The sequence below is a fragment of the Crassostrea angulata genome, chromosome 8 (assembly GCF_025612915.1).
Source record: "Crassostrea angulata isolate pt1a10 chromosome 8, ASM2561291v2, whole genome shotgun sequence".
Taxonomy (NCBI): Eukaryota; Metazoa; Mollusca; class Bivalvia; order Ostreida; family Ostreidae; genus Magallana; species Magallana angulata.
The window spans coordinates 56,667,457-56,678,245 of NC_069118.1; the positions used below are offsets into that span (position 1 = coordinate 56,667,457).

The 10,789-nt window shown below is 34.8% G+C and overlaps 1 long non-coding RNA gene across 1 annotated transcript; it reads right to left on the reverse strand.

Annotated features, from left to right (window-relative positions):
• Nucleotides 1-8,048: 8,048 nt before the first annotated feature.
• On the reverse strand, nucleotides 8,049-9,158 carry LOC128159750 (uncharacterized). The gene is made up of 3 exons (XR_008240178.1): nucleotides 8,612-9,158; nucleotides 8,323-8,446; nucleotides 8,049-8,187 (listed from the first exon to the last, which is right to left on the reverse strand). It is a non-coding gene; the product is annotated as an uncharacterized LOC128159750 (long non-coding RNA).
• Nucleotides 9,159-10,789: the final 1,631 nt, after the last annotated feature.

Here is a 10,789-nt window from a genome sequence, read left to right on the forward strand (position 1 = left end):
ATACACATATTCTCCCTCCTGTATTTACCGTTGACCTTCCGGTCGACCATGTGACCATTGCACCCCTCCATTGTTTTCACCTGGCTCAGGTGTATCAATTTGTGTTGACATTTGGTTGTAGGTGCGCAGCAGGGGATTTTTTGTAGTTCATTAATAACAGCTACTGTTTTAGTGTTCTGAGCTGAGCCTGGGGATTTGTTTTATATTCTCTGACTCTGACACTTCTGATGTAGCCTCATAGGGCTCCATAAATAATTCTCGAAGTAGAGGACAAGACTCATATTTTGTTTTTGTTTTTCTGGACTTGTTTATATTTACTTGCTGGTTTTTAAGAGTTTTTGGTTTTTTTTAAAAGAATACATTTTTTAAGGTGAGTGAGCATTGCTTTCTTTGTATTAAACTTAATTTTCAAGTGCATGTTGAACAGATTTCTAAGATAAGTATTGTAACTATTTATACTGTTAAAAGTATCCCGCTATCTACAGAATCAAGAAATGCACTGTGTTTTACACATATGGGTATATAGGTAAATCACAAAGATGGTATCTCACTGATTATCAAAAGATCAAACCCCCTTAAGAACGCTTTTAAGATTTGAAAGGTCGTTTTAACCCTGTGGACAATTTTATTCTTCTGGACGGTGGTTACAGCTTTATGATCGGTGATCTGAATAAATGCCACTAAAGGATGTATATATAGATGTGCTTCCGGTGTTACAGTAATAAAAGATTATTATCATGAGTAAATATTTTTATTGGCATGACCATGAAGGGAATCACAAAAAATTCAACAAAAGAGCAAACATTAAATATGTGTAATAAGTTTATAGCTATATGCTGCAGGTACTAAGTGCTTTTACTTTCATTTTTCATCCATGCAAGGTTTATAGATATTATTTTACATTTTTCTGTTGAAATAAGTCATTTCACCTTGAAAGATGAGTTGATTTACTACCGGTAGGAAGAAAATTGTACACCAAATAAATGGATGAAAAAAATTAATAGAGATGAAAAGCAAAAAAAAATTATCATCATGATAAATCCGGTTATTGAAAAAAATTATTACCGTAATTAAAAAAATTAAATTAACAACATATATATGGAATTCACTGTAGTGTAGAACTAGTCTTATTCAAAATGCATTATAATCATGATGATGTGCAGTGTAATGTCATTCAATTTAAGAATAATTTATAGGACAATTTTAATTCTTCAGCTAGCTTTCAGCATTGTAAATTGTACATTATATAAATAGTGCCTGTTTGGGAGGGTAACAGTTGAAATTGACACCCGAGGAAACCATTGTCAATCGATGGAACAATGGTTTTCAAGGGGTGTCAATTTCAACTGTTATCCTCCCAAACAGGCAATATTAATTTTATTATACTGAATGTCTAAATTTTGGAGAATTTTTTACTGCTTTTATATAGAAATGACGAGAATTTTAAGGCGAACTGTACCGCCTAATTTACGCGCATGTAACAATTCGTTGTGTTAACCGTTGCTAAGTGTGTTGCTAACACTGAGGGTAATAGAACAGATTATCAACTGCGTCGTAACCAATCAGATTTCAGTATTTAACATGAAAGTATAATAATATTCTATGTTTCAGATGTCTGCAGCTATACTGAAGCCCCGGGACTTATTGAAATGCAGTGATGGCGACTTTGACAGGGGAATACAAGACCTGGGGCTAAAAGTAATTTATAAAAACTTATTATTTGAAACATAACAACAGAATGTTAAGTATGGATTATCAAATAATATTTTGTGTTTGCCTTTGACCAGTACAACATACCCATTGCTCTAAAGCAAACACCCCTCCCCCCAAATAATACATTTTGCCACAAAAGTGCAGCTGGCAATGTAGTAAAGAAATAACCAATACTATTGTGAAATATGAAGTTAAAATTGTTTGTTTGGCATAAGAATGTAAGGTTAAATTTTAAAACTTCAAACCTATTATGGTTATGATATCTTGCTCATCAGCCCCTCTAAATCATTGAAATTTTGTGTCTTTGAATATATCAAGCAAAATTTATATGTTTTTCTTTTTAGACGGTGGCTATTTATAGCCACTGTCTATTGCTACGGTCCTGACCGGAAGGGTATTTCTCACGGGGACCCTAGCGGATAACGAACGATAACTCTGTTAGGTACATGTATGCAGTGTTTTATCTACGTGTCGATTTCTTTATGAGAACTCATTTTAATCTTATCAGATATTTTAAGCATTATAGCTGCTAATTATTTTGTACATACATTTAAATAATGTATGAAATTGTATTTTATTTTAAATGAGCCGTTACCCTATCTGCTTACGCGGTATTAATAATATAAGGCTCAAACTGCCAGTTTTTACGTTTAACTCTGTATCACTCAGGACTGCATATAAACTATATCACTGCGATAATTGGTCAAGAGATCTCACAATAATTGCTTCTTGTTTTTTATGATATAAATAATTGTCAGAAACACACTATTTAAACTGGTTTGCCATTTCATATTTCAGCAATTATGCTTCATCGATAAATTCAGCCATTTTCAACGCATTAGTTTTAGTTGAGCAGTATATTTTTTGTTGTTGTAGCTTATTCCAAAGAATTCACAACAGATACTGACAATGAATAGTACATAAATTACATTTTATTGAACTTCAACCGATCAATGGCACAGTTTCTTCTACAGTGTGCATGTGTTTTCAAACACACAAAAACTTTAAATTTACGATACAAATGTGTTAAATTTTCGACTGACCTGTGATTTACAATGTACCTTATTTTGTACCTCACTCAGTCTGTAGAAACATAAATTTTATTACAGGCACCTCAATATTCATCAGACAATATTTACTGCAGATGTTGACGCTTTACTTGCTGCTGACTTTCTCTCAAACACGCTAATCGACGTCGGATTGTAAAATTCACGTGCAAATCGAGTCGCCATTTTAAATGTTAATAAACTACAATTTACGATGTTTCAAAGATTTTTAGTTCAGATTTTTTTTTACATATGCTGTAAAACGTCTTATGGATTTCACGGCGTGTCAGCTCGTGTATCTTTAATTTGCAGCAAACGCTAGCTTTTTTGTGAGAAAAAACATGCGATATTCCATATACATTTATGGTACATAATGAACGGTAATGTAAGAGAGCATCTTTTCTTTGGTTTGGGGGCATTTTTTCACTAACAGATAACATTATTTACATATGTACGTAAACATCGCCCCGTTTGCTCTCAAATGATTCTTAATTCGCGAGTACAACTCTATTATGAAATTTCTTCGACATTTGTTTCCAAGTGTTAGCATCATTTTGTCAACATGCATTTACAAATAGGCGGGCCTATATAAATGCGCCAGTTTGTTGCGACTCGCAATTGAAATACACACCGGTTAGAAAGTGTCATCACTTAACACAATGCTACATCGGCCGTAGCGTATACATTCATGCTTTATTTGCGATAAATAATGAAACATGAAGGCAAAAAAATGTGCTTCATAGATGACTGTAGAATTCTGCTGAGCTACAGAAATAAAGCTTTCCGAAAATATTGCCGGGATTTGCGAACCCTAGATCTATTGTTTAGTACATGCAAAGAATAAAATCAAAGAAGATGGGCGAATAAGGCGTGTAAAATGACCATATGAGGACTGATTAGATAGATCAGATTAACTTCAATTCATTTTCTTTCATAGAGTGGGTCTGAGCTCAATATTTTTTTTTTTACAGTCTAAATGTGGTTTAATGGAATTTAATAAACCGATTGGACTCAACAAAAATGTGGAGAGATGACCCACTACAGTTCAAAAATGTCATTTTGTAGCTCAACAATTGAAAGTTTTAGAAATATAATACAAGTCCGAAAATTCGTGGTCATTGTCTCATATAGCATTTAAACAACGCACTTTGTTGTGAATGAAATGGCTCAGTGGTTAGAGCACCAGCCATTAGGAAACTTTATAGAACTTGGGTTCGATACCACCAAAACTTAAAAATTTATTATTTTTTTCTTATCTTTTTGAAATATTTCAAACTGAATATAGTTAGAAATTACCATTTTGTAAACTTGTATAATAACATATCAAATATATTTAATTGAAAAAATGCTAAATTTGAAATTGTATTTTACAACTAAACCAAAAGGGCAGTTGCGCCATCTTACCCCCCCCCCCCCCCTCCCCCATCTTCTTTATATACACAGCTATACGGTCAGAAAAACGTGCGTTCAGCTTGAATTTTGTTTGTTTGGTGTTTTTAAAAACTTATTTTGTATAATTAATCAATATTTGTTGTAAGTTTACTAGAAAAGTTTAATGTAGCAAGTAATTTATGCGTGTTAAAGTGTACTGAGAAGCGATAAAATATACATGTGACTTTCCCGAATTCATTCAAATGGTTTGAATAAATCTATAGCTAAATACAATAGAACAAATGTTTAAAACGTTGATTAATGAAACTGCCGCGACCGAATGCTGTATGATATTTTTTTAAATTTTCATTCACTTTCGTTGTGAGCAAATGGAAATAATCTCCTAAAGTCGAAGATAAAATATTGATTTACTCTTCTGTTTCATGATGACGTGCACTCCAAAAGCAATACCAGTTTTATCAGACAGGTTCTTGTAAACCCATTCCATTTTCTTTACACCTTAATGTATTAACTGACTATGAGGGGAAAAAAAGCAAATGTGATGATCCACAAGACTGCAACTTTTTCCCCGAGAAGAAAATGAGGGAAAATGCTGTCGAGAGGGACAATTAACATACTATATGTATGCCCAAATAGTTAGTAAAAATAAGTATTTTATCATACCAAAGCTTTATTTGTTCTCGTTACTTTGAGAAATCCACAATATATTTAAAGCACAATAGTCCACACTTTTCAAAAGTTGTTCCCATTTGCGGGGTCAACCCAAAGGTCAAAAAGGAAAAAACCAAAATTCCCCTTCTTCAAACAATCAAATATTTGGGCGTACTGTGATGAAATCGCTTTGGATTTGATTTATTCATTCAATATGTGGTGGCAACCATTCAAACGGGGTTTTAATGTCAACTGATATATATACAAACATATTGATACAAAATATCGATACAAACTTCTATACGACAAAGACTACTGTGATAAATCTTTGGGTCTTTCCCAAAAGATGACGACCAAGAGACACAGCATTTGTAAAGTGTAGAGTGAGACCACAGCTACGATTTCCACAGAGTTATCCATGTAGGAAACTCACGACTAGTTGTGCGAGTAAGCGTTAAGTATTAGTACATGAATGCGATACTGGCCGCGGTTTTCTACAAAAATAATTATCATACATCACTCATTGTTACATGTAATATGCCACTTTCAAACGACGCCACCGTCTAACAGTACTTTCAGTACTTTGATTTAAAGTATTTGTAAGTTAATTGTCAATTTTGTTTTTTTTGTTGTGTAACAAAATATCTACTTTTATTTTAATATTCTTCCCATTATTGAATATCATAACCAACTTGACTTGCTCCAGTTTGCTCTGAATTTGAAGAAGTAACTTTTTCTACCCAAACTAATAGTCAAAGAAAGCCAAATTCAACTGCAAACTTTCTGTATTGGCTATCAGTAGTGACATTATCCCATTGTAATTCTCACAGGAACTCTTGGAGACAATCTCACTGATCCAGAAAGAGCAGAGTCGAGAACAGGAGAATTTCAACTCGCTGAAAAATGATTTGGACTCGCTGAAGAAAAATTCGAGTCAGTACAAGCATATACAGAAAGAGATGAAAGCGTCACAGATGAAGATGTCTACGCTGATGAACAAGTCGATGAAGTGCTTTCAACAGGTATATCACGCTACTGACCTTAAAGGAAGAGAACTAGGGTAAATTAAAATTAGAATAAACCCAACACAGAAACTTTTCTGAGTCTGTGTTTATAAAAGACCGAAATAATGAAGGAAAGGAGAGGGGTAACATATCTAGTTATTATTATTTATGAAAGAAGGATTCTTCTCATTTTATTTTGTTTTAAAGGTAATTTTAATTCACAAAATAATGACTAACTACAGCGTTCTTTTGAAAAATACTTTGAACTAGTCAACCAGATATTAAGGTGGAATAACACACCTGGAAAAAGTCAATCAAATTAACAGTAAATTATTTAATTATGAAAGATATTATGATAGATAAACTGTACACATGTCATTGACAAATAAGCGAAAAATTTGCAGTTTTGGGATAAAAAATGAATATCTAAAAAATTCAATTCATTAAGTAACAACAAAAGCCCCTATGGGATTTGAATTCGGGGATGTACGACACTTTAACCCCTCAGCTATGGAGTAAGTAACATGTTGCTGCCGATAAAATCCTTTTAATAAAATGAAATGTCATTTTGATCAGAGGTCAGCCATTTTTATGATGATGTGTTATTTCACCATAAGGTGATGTGAATTTAAATCTGATTTTTAAATGAGCTTGTTTTCAAAGATATAAGTATAGAAACTACATATTGCAATATCCATTTCAGCAAGGGAATTTGCATATCTCCAAACCAGCAGCAGATTTTGATGAAAAAAGGAACTCTAAGGACTTGGAGAAGAATGCGAAAGCACAGACCAACATTATTCCACCAAGTAAATCTGGGACAGAGAACAAGACAACTAGGACAGAGAACCAGTCAAAGCAACCAACTACAACAACCAATGCCACAAGTGTTGTCAAGGGAACAGGTGGTCAACAGAATGGCTCTGTGCCACAGGATGTGGAGAAATCCACCAAAACCAGTCAAATAACTGTCTCGTTTTCTGGAAAGCCCAGTGTTCCCCAGGCGAGAATGAATGGAGAGTCTGGCAAGAACGCTTTAAGCAGCGGAGGTGAAAAACAATCAGAGAAAGGTGAGAGTATAAACGGGAAATCAGAAACTGTGCAGTCTTACAAAACTTCTGTGTCTGTGAAGCCCCCTTCTATGCAAAATAATACAGTGAACAAAGAAACTTCTAATAAAAATGTGGAGAATTCAAACCCCTCAAAACCTGCAGTGGTCAAAGCTGATCCAAAGTTAGTGAAGTCGACTGCCCCAGCGGTTGTGTACCACATGGGAAGACCAGTATCTGTGGATCAAAATCTTGGACAAAGTCGGGACCAAATGCTTGAAGAAATTCGAAACTTCAAACGGAAATCGGACCCGATATCAGACGTTAAGAAACCAGAGGCAACAGAAGTTTTCAGTACCACAACAGGAACAATGTTAGAATCCTCAAATGATAAACTAAAAAAAGAATCAACAGTGTCGTCTTCGGAAGAGGAAGTGGATAGCGGTTCAGGGAGTGCAGAGAGCAGCCCTAAAAGAGAAAAGTTTGTCAGCAGTTTCAGCTTCCCCCAGAAATCCCAGAATTCCATAACCAGTGTGAGCCATGGTGATCAAGGGGAGAAAGGAAAGACAACTCCTGCAGCTCCCAGTAAAACGGGCAATGTTAAAGGTAGGCACTAGGCTAGTCTAGTCAGTTGTGTAAATTATTCAGAGGCATGTTGGTATTTCATAGAATAGAAAGGGTTTCTAAGGATCAGAGCTGGTAATTAACTGTAATTATTGAATAGTGAGGGACAATAAAAACCTTGAGCACTTTAAGGAAAAAAGTTTTAAGAATTTATTTTTGGCAGGATAAATTAATTTTTATTAAAATCGAATTGGAATATTTGTAACAGTGTCTGTTGGTGTAATAATATTTCAGCAGTGTATATTGAACACTGAAAAAAAATTCTTGAAGATGCATGTATATACAAATTTGAACAGTTTATGCACACATCAGTAGGTAAAAAATTGAAAATGCTAATAACCAATGTTTATACATTTAAACATACATGCCAACTTTTGAAAATCTCCATGGGGGATTTTACGCGCGATGACATTTTTCTAGAAGGAAATTTCGTGGCATTTTGTCGTGTGCTTTGTATAAACAATTGAATTCTTAAAAATTCATCTGTTTCTTTATCTATTTATCATTATCCTAATGTGTTTATCAAACAATCTCCTCTTTCAAATGAAATCATAAATAAAGTACATAACTTTATTTTCATATATTAAATCAATCTTTATTAAATCAATCTTTAAAATCTCACAAACAATAAATAGTATGGTATAGCAGTTCAAAAAGCACTTAATTCTGCAACGCAGTTGGCAAACAGGACCTCTGCTCTTGTGACATCTACAAAATAAAATGAATAATTTATTAAATTAAATATTAAAAGCATTTATGGGTCAAGTTGCTATAAAAAGTGAAAGAAAGTATTTATAATTGTTTCCTGGTCTAAAATTATAGCTTATTAAAGAATTTAGTTACCTTCATCTTGCTCCAATTTTGATTTCACAAAGAAGTTGGTATTAATTAGCAGGTGGTTTGGTGGATGGCTGTTTTCGTGTTCTTTGTAACATCATTCATTCCACCATGGTCTACCCTACAATCCCTCAAAATAAAAAAAAATTGTTACTCATAAAGTTTAATATATCTCTAAGTCTTCTTCTTGTAGATAATGTATTAGCTGTCAATCTCTCCTTGTGTCATGTGTACACAATAGAATGTACCCTTTCAATAAATATATTCAGTTGTACTATATATAAGTAAAACATACCTATTGTACGGCAATATACATGGTTGTCATCCAATTACGATCCCGATAGTCATCCCGAAAATCGGGAATCTGCCTCCCTATATCGGGATGAAAGTTTCGTTTTCTTTGGTGGTTTAACCCCATTCTTGTCGAAGTTTGTGTACAAAAGTGTGGCATTTTGCTATCCATCCCGATACTTCCCGATTAATTACTATCAAAACATGCTCCTCATTAGGTTTGCAAACACCCAGACACAGGTAGCGTACAGGTAATTACACCAATTCACACATCCCGATATACACACATATGCACATGCGATACAGGTAAACAGCAATGGCGGTCATAATCCCGCTTTTTGATTGGTTAGCGTAGACAAGCAGCGCGGGATTTGAAATTTTAGAAGGAAATCGGGACTATTGTCGTAAAACGGGTTGGATCTTTTGAGAATCGGGATTTCGGGGTATTTTGACAATCCCGATCGGGATATCGGGATTTGTATTTTTGACGACGTGAAATCGGGAGAATCCCGCAAAAATCGGGATAGTTGGCATGTATGTTTAAAAAGAAATCCACTTTTACTGCAGATTATTTATATAAGACTATCATAGCAAACAAACAAGGATGTTTTATCACAGGTAAAAAAAAAAATGATAACTCAGTGTTGCAAAATATATATAGTACTTTTACACATAAAATGCAGTGGTTTGCTTCAATTTTCCACCTGAATATTCAAGATGGAGAACAAAAATTATCCTTAGACCTGTAGAATGTCCTTTGAAAATGGTTGTTTGTGAGTTGCTGCTTTCTTTATTCTTCATTCATCATGTTCATTACCCTTTGGACAAAAATTGTGATAAGCAAACTGAAAACTTAGCTAGACCCCTGTAGTGTAGCTCTATACACAGACATTGTGAGGGAGACAACAGTTTACCTTAATCAGATACAGGTGTGTGTGACCTGCTTCTATTAAGACATTCCTGTTTGGGAAGGTAACATTTTCTCTCTGTTTCCTCTTGGGCTGTTTATTATGCAAATAGAAAATGTGCTTTGCATATCTATCAGACTTGATTTTATCTCATCTGCTTGCTGTCCTTAGTATAATGTCACCGAACAAAAAAAATATGAGGCAAACAAAAAAACAAGTGAATTTTTGTCTAAAACTCAACCCCAATAGATTTGATATTCAGGGAATTTAGAACCATGAACACTTTTAAAGTTGTTGACACAGATAGGTATAATTGGGCTTGGTAGGTTATTACATCGACAGCGGAACACTCGGCAAGAGCATTAACTCAATGAAAGGGCGCTAGATTGACTGGGCAATTTATCTATATCCCTTCACTTTGATCCACAAGTATATGCCAATTCCTCCTTTGATGCCCGTGACAGGTTAATGTATCGCTGTTGCATAAACTGGTCCCTTTAATTTCCGCGCCTCAACGGTCACACAGAAAGAACATCTGATTCTATTTATAGACAGGTATAGGTAAATGCCTCAATCAGACGAGACAAGCCTGTTAGGGATTTTTAAAATTTCAATTTAAAAAATGAAAATGGCGGAGGATTGGTGTATCATGTGACTTCTCACAGACGGAAAAATAATAACAACAATGGTTGTTACATGTGGACTTTGTGAATAATCTGTCACAGCAGACTGTATGGTAAAACAAGACTAGGGGGCCACTTCAGTAATAAAGAACTGTACACACTGTACTTCTTCAGAAGAATTGTTCAAATATTTGGGAGTTTAAAGAAGGTTAACCTGTGAAGTGATTGTAAGCTTTGTGTGGGATTTAAACAAGTTTGGAGAACTCTCGGAGAATGAGCAGGAATCAACTTCTCATTAAGTGACTTTGTGTTTACTTTGACTATCTCAAGTTTTAAAAAAGTTTATTTTTTCGCGATCACAAAATGAGTGAAGACCGGTCTGATGACAGTCGCTACTCCGGCATTCTGCAGAATGTTTGGCCCCCTCCTAATGATAACACACGCGCTCGTCTGGAGAGACTGAGAGAACTCGAGAATCAGAGAAGGCAGCGTGAGACTACTCATCGTGCTCGGAGCTCGAGTCTTGAGAGATCTCACACCTCATCAAGAGAACTGCTTCTTGGATCCAGAGGAACCTATGGCAGGTCGAGTTTGAGATATTCAGGCAGGAGGGGTAGGGAACCTATGAGAGCATTTCCTTTGGGACAAGTC